Genomic DNA, 10,448 nt, shown 5'->3' on the forward strand with positions numbered 1-10,448 from the left:
TGCTAACTTTCATTAATTTCTTTCATCCCTGAAGGCGGAGCCACATTGGTACCAGCTAATTAAGACCTATTTAGGGCAGCTCAGAGTCCTTTATCAGCCCAGAATTAGCTTTGCTCTTTTAATGGGGACTATAGCTTTCTCAATTATTACTTAATTAAATAATGTGCCTACATTTGCCAGCATATTTCTTAAGTGAATGTGAGCTGCAATTGCCCACCTGCCCACAGAAAACCAGAATATCTCACATTGCTTCTCCAGAAAGTTAACATTCCCTTTGCATCTGTACATGCCAGGCACATAATCACATTCTTCAGTGTTGAGTGTGGTGCCATGTGCCAATGTCAGCCTTACAGCACCTCTAGGGGGTTTCAGTCTTAAGATGCATTAATGCAAATGTGCAAATGTCAGCAGGCTAATGTTATTTATGCATACCAAGCATTCAAAGGGGGAAAAAAAATCCATTTTGGTCCAGATTTTTTTAATATAAAATCTTTAATTTCAAAGTTTTCTGGAGGAAATGTTCTGTAGAGTTCACAATTCTTGTTTTCTAGAAATATATTTAGTAAGTAAAAATATAAAGGTGGTCACTGCTCAAAAAAACTAGAATTACAAAGAAAACTGGGCCCCAGAAGATAAAGAGAGAAAGGACAAGCTGACTTTTCTTTCTGTTCTCTCAGACTTCCCCACAAAATCACCCTGTCTAATTGACAAGTCAAATAATTTTAGGTAGTAACTGATTAAAAAAAAGCAAATTAAATTTCATTTGATCTGAAAAAGTATTCCATATGCTTGTGAATTGGTCTAAACTTATTCTAAGAAATTTAACTTTGCAAGTATTTTTTCTACTACTTGATGTTTCCTCAGTGAGAAATCCCTTAAGATAAAACAAACAAACAAACAACCAAAAACATTGGAAAAATGTGAAGATGCCTACCTTAAATGGGAGGGTTAAATTTTTTTTTTTTAAGACCATTTGAAGAAGCAAGCAGAGAAGTAAATTTTTCTTTGAGGATCTCCATCTAATTATTTTCCTTTCACAAATCACTTTAACTACTACTGACATAAGTTTTTTAATTCTATAAATTATAAATAATATTGATGACATGATCTCTCCATTAAAAAGCTGATGACAAAAAAGAGTACATGCTAAAAAGTTCCAGTAAGTGCAGGCAAACTAAGCAAAGTAGGTTTAAAACAAAAGTAAAATTAAATAGATACTCTTTCTTCCCTACTCCCTCTTGCCTGCAGTGATGTATACCACTTAACTTACTCCTATTTACTTAGGAGAAAAATATTAAAAACTTTTGCTGGGATTAAGCCAACACACACTTTGTGAGCAAAGAACCAGATGAACACTGCCATTAAAATGTTTTCTTTGTTCCATCACCCAAGCAGAAGCTGAGCTGAGTGCAATCCTGCCTGCAAAGGCCACAGGCCCAGACCCCAGCCCCAGAAAGGCCCAATCACTGCCCAAGCAGGAGCCAAGGTGAGACCCATCCTGTGCACCACCATGGCAGGCCCAGACCCAAGTCCCAGAAAGCCTGACAGCCACCCAAGCAGGAGCTGAAGTAAACACAGTCCCACATGCCACTGGGGGCCCAGTCTGAAGCCCTGGAAAGCCCCTCCCACCATCCAATCCAGGTAGTCTACCACAGCCACCACCACACCTACTGACACTACAGGACACTTCACCACCACAGTAACAGCCAGTGCCACCCTACAGGTAGCCCACCACACAATCAACTACATTAATACAAGAAGAGTCACCACAGAGCCTACAAATAGAGGAGGAAGTCTTTCTCTTCATAGCCCACTCCTGAGTAATAGAAGAAACAAGTGTCCTACCAGATGACCAAACATCAACAGAAAAACACTAGAACTACAAATAACCAAGAAGACATGACACTGCTGAAGGAATACAGTAATTCTCAAGTACCAGAACCCGCAGAGCAAGAAACCCTTCAAATGTCTGAAAAGAAATTCCAAGCAATAATCTTAAGAAAACTCAATAACAGAAGACTCAATTAGAGAATACAACAAAACAAGAGAAAACATCCAGGATATGAAAAAGGAAATTTACAAAGAAACTAATACCTTAAAAAAGAATGTAGCAGAACTCCTGGAACTGAAGGATTCACTCAATGAAATAAAAAACATAACGGAGAGCTTAAGCAGAAGGCTAGAGCAAGCAGAAGAAAGAATTTCAGATCTCAAAGATGATCTTCTTGAAATAACCCAGGCAGAAAAAAGAAAACAAAGGGGGAGGGGGCAAAAGAATTATTAAAAAATGAAAAAATTCCAAGAGAACTAGCAGACAACCTAAAAAACACAAACATCCCAATCATGGGTATTCCAGAAGTGGAGGAGAAGGGAAAAGGCATTGAAAACCTATTCAAGGAAATAATAACAGGAAACTTCCCAGGTATTGGAAGAGATGCAGACCTGCAGATCCAGGAAAAACAAAGATCCCTAAACAGATTCAATCCAAAAAGATCCTCTCCAAGGCACTTATAGCCAAACTGTCAAAGTCCAAAGACAAAGAGAGAATTCTAAAAGCAGTGAGAAAAAAGGGTCAAGTCACCAATAAGATGTTCCCCATCAGACTAACAGCAGACTTCTCAACTGAAACCTTATAGGACAGAAGAAAATGGGATGGCATATTCAAAACACTAAAGAAAAAAATTTCCAGCCAAGAATTCTTGAGCCAGAAGGCTATCCTTCAGAAATAAGGGAGAAATAGTATATTTCCCAGTCAAGCAAAAATTGTGGGTGCTCACCCCTCAAGACCAGCCCTGCAAGAAATTTTCAAAGGAGTCTTGCATCCAGAATCCAAAAAATAATAATCACTGTCATGGACAAACAAGAAAGAGCAAAACTTGCTGTTAAAACAAAAATGCAAATGAGAAAGAAAGAAGCTAAATCGTGCCAACTCAAAAATCCAACTAACATTGAGGATGAAAAATAAAATGGAAAGAAAGGAACAAAAGATATTTAAAACATCTAAACAAAAAGCAATAAAATGACAGGAGTAAAGCAATACCTGTCAATAACAACCCTGAATGTAAATGGATTAAACTCCCCATTCTAAATACACAGACTGACTGAATAGATTTAAAAGCTAGACCCAACTATATGCAGTCTTCAAGAGACTCACCTCATATATAAGACACATACAGACTAAAAGGGAAGGGATGGAAAAAGATATACCATGCAAATGGAAACCAAAAATGAGCAGGAGTAGCTATTCGTATATTGGATAAGATAGACTTTAAACCAAAATCCATAAAAAGAGACAAAGAAGGCTACTATATAATGACAAAGGGACCTATCCAGTTAGAAGACATAACAATCATAAATATGTATGCACCCAATACTGGAGCACCCAGGTACATAAATCAAACACTCTTAGACCTAAAAAAAGAAATAGACCCTAATACAATAATAGTGGGTGATCTAAACAGCCCTCTCTCAGCATTGGACAGTCCTTCCAGGCAACAAACTAACAAAGAAACACAGAATTTAAACTACACCTTAGACCAATTGGACCTGGCAGATATCTACAGACCATTCCATCCATCAACTACAGAATATACATTCTTCTTGTCAGCACACGGAACATTCTCAAGGGCAGACCACATGTTAGGTCACAAATAAAATCTCAGCAAATAAAAAAAAATTTGAAATCATTCCAAGTATCTTTTCAGACCACAGTGGAACTGGAAATCAATAACAAGCAAAACTCTGGAAACTATACAAGTGCATGGAAACTAAGCAACAGGCTCCTCAGTGACCTATGGGTGCAAGAAGAAATTATACAGGAAATCAAAAACATTCTTGAAACTAATGAAAATAAAGACACATCATATCAAAATCTGTGGGATACTGCAAAAGCAATGCCAAGAGGGAAGTTCATCACAATAAACACTTACTACATCAAAAGAACAGAAAGACTTCGAATAAATGACCTAAAGCTACACCTCAAAGAACTAGAAAAACAACAACAATTCAATCCTAAAAGTAACAGACAAAAAGAAATAATTACGATCAGGGCAGAACTAAATGTAATAGAGACCCCAAAAAACAACACAAAAGATAAATGAAACAAAAAGTTGGTTTGTTGAGAAGATAAATAAAACAGACAAACCATTAGCTAGGTTAATAAATAAAAGAAGTGAGAAGACCCAAATAACAAAAATCAGAAATGAAAAGGGAGACATTACAGCCAATACCACAGAAATATGAAGAATCATTAGAGATAACTATAAACAACTATATGTCAACAAATATGAAAACCTGGAGGAAATGGATAAATTTCTAGACACATACAAACTGTCACAACTGAACCAAGATGACACAGAAAACCTGAACAGACCAGTAACAAGCAATGAGATTGAAGCAGTAATCAGCAGTTCCCCAACAAAGAAAAGTCCAGGACCTGATGGCTTTACACCTAAATTCTATTAAACATTTAAAAGAGGAATTAATACCAATTCTCTTCAAACTATTCTGAACAATTGAAATGAAAGCCATTCTCCCAAACTCATTCTATGAGGCCAGCATCACGCTGATACCAAAACCAGACAGATACAACAAAAAAAGAAAATTACTGGCAAATATCCTTGATAAACACAGATGCAAAAATCCTCAACAAAATAGTAGCAATCAGCATGCAACAACACATCAAAAAAACTATACACCATTGTCAAGTGGGATTTATCCCAGGGATGCAAGGATGTTTCAACATATGCAAATAAATAAATGTGATAGACCACATCAACAAAATTAAGGACAAAACCCATATGATTATCTCAATAGATGCAGGAAAAGTATTGGACAAAATTCAACATCTTTCATGATAAAGACTCTCAGCCAATTAGGTACAGAAGGAAATTATCTCAACACAATAAAAACTATTTACAACAAACCCACCACCAATACCAATCTGAATGGGGGAAAGAAGAAAGCCTTTTGCTTAAGAATAGGAAAAAGACAAGGATGCCCACTATCAACACCCCTAGTTAACACAGTATTGGAAGTACTAGCCAGAACAATCAGGCAAGAGAAAGAAAGAAAGGTCATCCAGACTGGAAAGGATGAAGTCAAATTGTCTCTTTTTGTAGATGATATGATCTTATATAGAGAAAAGCTAAAGATTCTACCAAAAAACTCTTCGAGCTAATTGTTGCAGGATACAAAAGTCAACACCCAAAAAACAGTAGCATTTTTATACTCCCACAAAAAACAAGCAGAAAAAAAATTAAGAAAGCAAGCCTATTTACAATGGTTGCCCCCCACAAAAAAAAATACAACCTAGGAATCAATGTAACCAAGGAGGTGAAAGACCTCTTCAATTAGAACTACAAAACACAACAGAAAGAAATTAAAGAGGACACAAAAAGTTGGAAAGACATGCCATGCTTTTAGATCAGATGAATTAGCATCATGAAAATGTCCATTCTACCCAAAGCAATCTACAGATTCAATATAATCCTCCTCAAAATACCAATGACATTCTTCACTGAAATAGAAAAAGCAATCCTAACTTTCATATGGAACAACAAAAGACCCTGAATAGCTATAGCAATCTTGAGTGAAAATAATAAGCCAGAGTCATAATGCTACCCAACTTCAAGTTATATTACAAAGCTATTGTAACCAAAACAGCATGGTACTGGCATAAAAACAGACACTCAGATTGATGGAACAGAATAGAAAACCTGGAAATCAACCCACATACTTACAGCCAACTGATCTTTGCCAATGGCAACAAGAACATACATTGGGAAAAAGACTGACTCTTCAATAAATGGTTCTGAGAAAATTGGACATCCATATTCAGAAGAATGCAACAGGACCTGTACCTCTCACCATATACCAAAATCAAGTCAAAATGGATTAAACAGTTAAATATAAGACCTGAAATCATAAAATGACTAAAAGAAAACACAGGGAAAACATTCCAGGAAGTAGGCCTGGACAAAGACTTTATGAATAAGACCCCGAAAACATAAGCAACAAAAGAAAAAATAAAATAAACAAATGGAATTATATCAAACTAAAAAGCTTCTGCACAGCAAAGAAAACAATCAACAGAGCAGAAAGACAACCTATGAAATAAGAGAAAATAATTGCAAACTATATATTTGATAAGGGATTAATATCCAGAATATATAAGGAACTCAAACAACTATAAAGTTAAAAAACAAATAATGCAATTAAAACGGCAAAGGAGATGAATAGGCATTTTTCAAAGTAAGACCTATGAATGGTCAACAGGCACATGAAAAAATGCTCAGTACTACTAATCATCAGCGAAATGCAAATCAAGACCTCATCGAGATGTCATTTCACCCCATTTAGACTGGCCATTATTAAAAAGATTGAGAATAACAAAACTGGTGAGGATATGAGAAAAGGAGAACTCTTCAACACACTGGTGGTGGGACTGTAAATTAGCACAGCCATATGGAAAACAGTATGGATGTTTCTCAAACAACTACAGCTAGAACTGCCATTTGATCCAGCAACCCCACTGCTGGGTGTATACACGAAGGAATGGACATCATCATGCTGAAGGGATGCCTGCACTCCCACGTTTATTGCAGCTCTATTTACAATAGCCAAGAGTTGGAACCAACCTAAATGTCCATTGATGGATGACTGCATAAGGAAAATGTGGTATATATACTCAATGGAATGGTACTCAGCCACACACACACACAAAAATTAAATCCTGCCATTTGCAGCAATATAGATGAGCCTGGAGAAAATTATGTTAAATGAAATAAGCCAGACACAGAAGGAGAAATACCATATGTCCTCACTTATATCTGGGTTCTAAGAAAGAAGGAAAGAAGGAAAGAAAGATGAAAGAAAGAAAGAAAGAATGGACCACAATAATTCATTGAACTTTCAGAAGAAGAGAACAAACAAAATGATAATAGAGATGTGAGGGAGGGAGACAGGAGGGTTGGAGAGTGATAAGTTGGGTAAAGGGCATGAAGAAAAACTACGATTTGTAATAATTAATATGCCAATAATAAAATAAATAATGAAAAAATGGGGAAGAAGATATACCTGGAGAAAATTATGCTAAGTGAAACAACCCAGACACAGAAAGAGAAATATTGCTTTCACTCATAAGTGGGAACTGAGTTAATAAATAAACAAATAAATAATAAAGAAAGACAGAGAGAGAGAAAGAAGGAAAGAAACAACAATCACAATAATATGTTGAACTTTAAGAAAGAGAACAGAACTATGGTGACTAGAAGTGGAAAGGGGGAGGGGAAGGGGGAAAGGGAAGAGGGTTAATGAGAAATTAATGAGAAATTGGTTAGTGGACACAAAGAATGATTACATATTGCAATGATGAATAAGCTAACTATCTTGATTTGACCATCACATATTGTATGCAACTACTGATAGTCAACTTTGTACCCCATGAATATGTATAATCAATTATGCTTCAATAAAAAAACAATTGAAAAATAATAAATAAACAATAAAATGTTTTCTCTGATGCAAAATAATCTTAAAATGTTTACAGTGATCATATTTCTTGCTGTGCTGTTATTCTTACTCTAAGATTGTTGTGTGTGTGTTGAGGGATAAAGCAGATGAATAATTACACTGGTGTCTGTGAGACCTGTGATTGTCAGCATGATTGAAAGAAGAAACAGAGACCGGTTCCCGCTCACTGGCTGAGCGCGGTGCGGGCACAACACCGAGGGTTGCAATCCCGTTGCTGGTCCCCGGTGTGGGCGCGACACCGAGGGTTGCGATCCCGTTACCGGTCAGTAAAAAAAAAGACAAAAAGGAAAAAAAAAAAAAAAAAAGAAAAGAAACAGATGTAAGATAGAGGAGGCAAAACAAAAACCTGGTGGCCTGGAATCTGAATTGAAAGTTTCAGTATGAACTAAATAGTGGTTTTATCTTTAAACAATATACACAGCATATGTTGTTTATATACTAGTTCTGTCCACTACAAAGGCCAAGAAGCAAAGACTAACACAGTAACACTGAGTACACATAGGGCCAAGGTCTCTTTTAACTACTAAAAGGATCTGAGGCTCTTTGAAGAAATATCTGTAGCCATGCATGCATCAGGATATGTACAAGAGCCTGAAACATCTTATAATACCAGAAAGCAAGAAGCTATCCAAGACAACTAAGGGAATGTCAAAAGGACCCAAAGCCAATCTGAAGAGGTTACCACAGGCCAAAACAGAACAATTTGAGCATAAGGATATAATTGCAATGAATTGAAATACTTCAAATATATTTAAGTCTATATGTTAATATGTGGGTGTTAATAATAATAGACTTACTGGTCACTGTTGGAGGATGCTAGGGAACTAATGCATTAAAATTAGTAAATACAGAGAAGAGACCAGTGCTGTCTTCTATCTCATAGTAACCAAACGGTTAATGAGGGCAAGTTTCTCTTTATGAAGCATATCAGCTAATACCTGAATAGACATTTGTCAAAAGAAGACAAACAAATGGTCAACAGGAAAATGCCATGTGAAAAAATGCTCAACAGCACTGATCATCAGGGAAATGCAAACTAAAACCAAAATGAGATATCATCTCACTTCAGCTAAAATGGCTATTATCAACAAGACAAAAAATAACAAGTGCTGGAAAGGATGAGGAGAAAAAGGACCTCTCCTACATTGCTGAAGGGAGTGCAAATTGGTACAGCCATTGTGGAAAACAGTATGGAGGTTCTTCAGAGAACTAAAAGTAGATCTACCTTACAAACCAGCTAGCCCACTACTGGATATATACCCAAAGGAAGTGAAATCAATATATCAAAAAGACACCTGTACTCCCATGTTCACGGAAACACTATTCACAATAGCCAAGAGGTGGAATCAACCTAAATGCCCATCAATGGACGAATGGATTAAACCACTGTGGTACATATACACAATGGAATACTACTCGGCTGTTTTTTAGAAAAATGATATCCTATCGTTTGCAGCAACATGGATGGAACTGGAAACTATCATGTTAACTGAAATAAGTCGGACACAAAAACACAAACACTGCATGATCTTACACATATGTGGAATCAAAAAAAAATAAAAGGGGGTTCTCATAGAAGTAGAGTGGAATAATAGCTACCAGGGAAGGGGAAGGAAAAGTGGTGACTAATGGACACAAAACTTTGCTATCTACCATAAGTGAATCATCATGCAGTACATACATGTACTGAAACAACATACTTTACCTCATAAATATGTATAAATGAATGTTAATTTTTTTAAAAATCATGGAAAAAAGATATGATGAAATATCATCATTTTGCAACCCTAAGAAATTACTGGATCTAGACAATGATTCCTAATGGCTTCCAACATAAAAAGAGAGAAAACTAGACAAACTGATAGAAGTACTGCCTAATGGTCTTGGCTAACAAAAAAACAAAACTAGACCTGAATCCAATCAAGCTTCAGTATAGAAATACCAAGACAGAATGAATACCATGCAGCTGCAATTAGCAAGTCTAGGTTGTGGGAAACTCTATAAGACAAATGCCTAGGTTTCTTCAACAGCACAGAGGGAGAGGAAGAGAGAAAGAGAGAGAGAGAGAAGGAAGCAGCTTTACAGGTTAACAGAAATACAGGAAAAATATCAATCGATTGAAATATATGGACTTTGTACAAATCCTGATTCAAACTAACTGTTAAAAATATATTAATGAAACAATTGGAGAAATTTGCTAACTGACTAAATATATAATGGTAATGTTATGAAGGAAGTATTGCTGATTTTTATGTAGACCAATGGCATTGTATTTATTTTTAAGAGTCTTCATCTTTTAGAGGTATAACTGAAATATTTATGAGTGAAATGATATGATGTCTGAGATTTCTTTCAAAATAATTCTTGGGGAGCAAGAAAGAGTTTAGGGAAATAGATGAAACAAGATTGGCCATGAGTTAATAATTATTCAAGCTGAGTGGTGGCTACACAGAGGTTCATTATACTATTAGTCTCTCTACTTTGTAACTTTGACATTTTTCTTAATAAAAACAAATTTTTATATAAGAACAAACTTTAAACCGTTATTTATAGTATAGTTGGGAAATTCTTAAACAATAAAAGTCTTTAGAATAGTTAAAATATTGATACACTTTTAAATCATAGTGGAAATAGCAGCCTTTGGTTATCTAACCAGAATTCTACTTAAATCATCCATTCTGCCCATTTTAAAAATACTGGCATTTTTTTTCCTCCTGTCTGGTGTCTGGTTATAGTACTCAATGAAGCAACCAGACGGGAATCGACTCAGTAAAAATAAACACAGCAAGAATGCAGCTTAAAATCATTTTGGCTTTTTTTTTTTTTTTTTACTTTTGTTTTGATAACTCTACCAATGAATGATACCTGCATATTAATTTTACCAAATGAGCAGTAATTTTCCCACTGTACAAACA

Source organism: Galeopterus variegatus, unplaced genomic scaffold (genome assembly GCF_000696425.1).
Source record: "Galeopterus variegatus unplaced genomic scaffold, G_variegatus-3.0.2 Scaffold11377, whole genome shotgun sequence".
NCBI classification, from domain to species: Eukaryota; Metazoa; Chordata; class Mammalia; order Dermoptera; family Cynocephalidae; genus Galeopterus; species Galeopterus variegatus.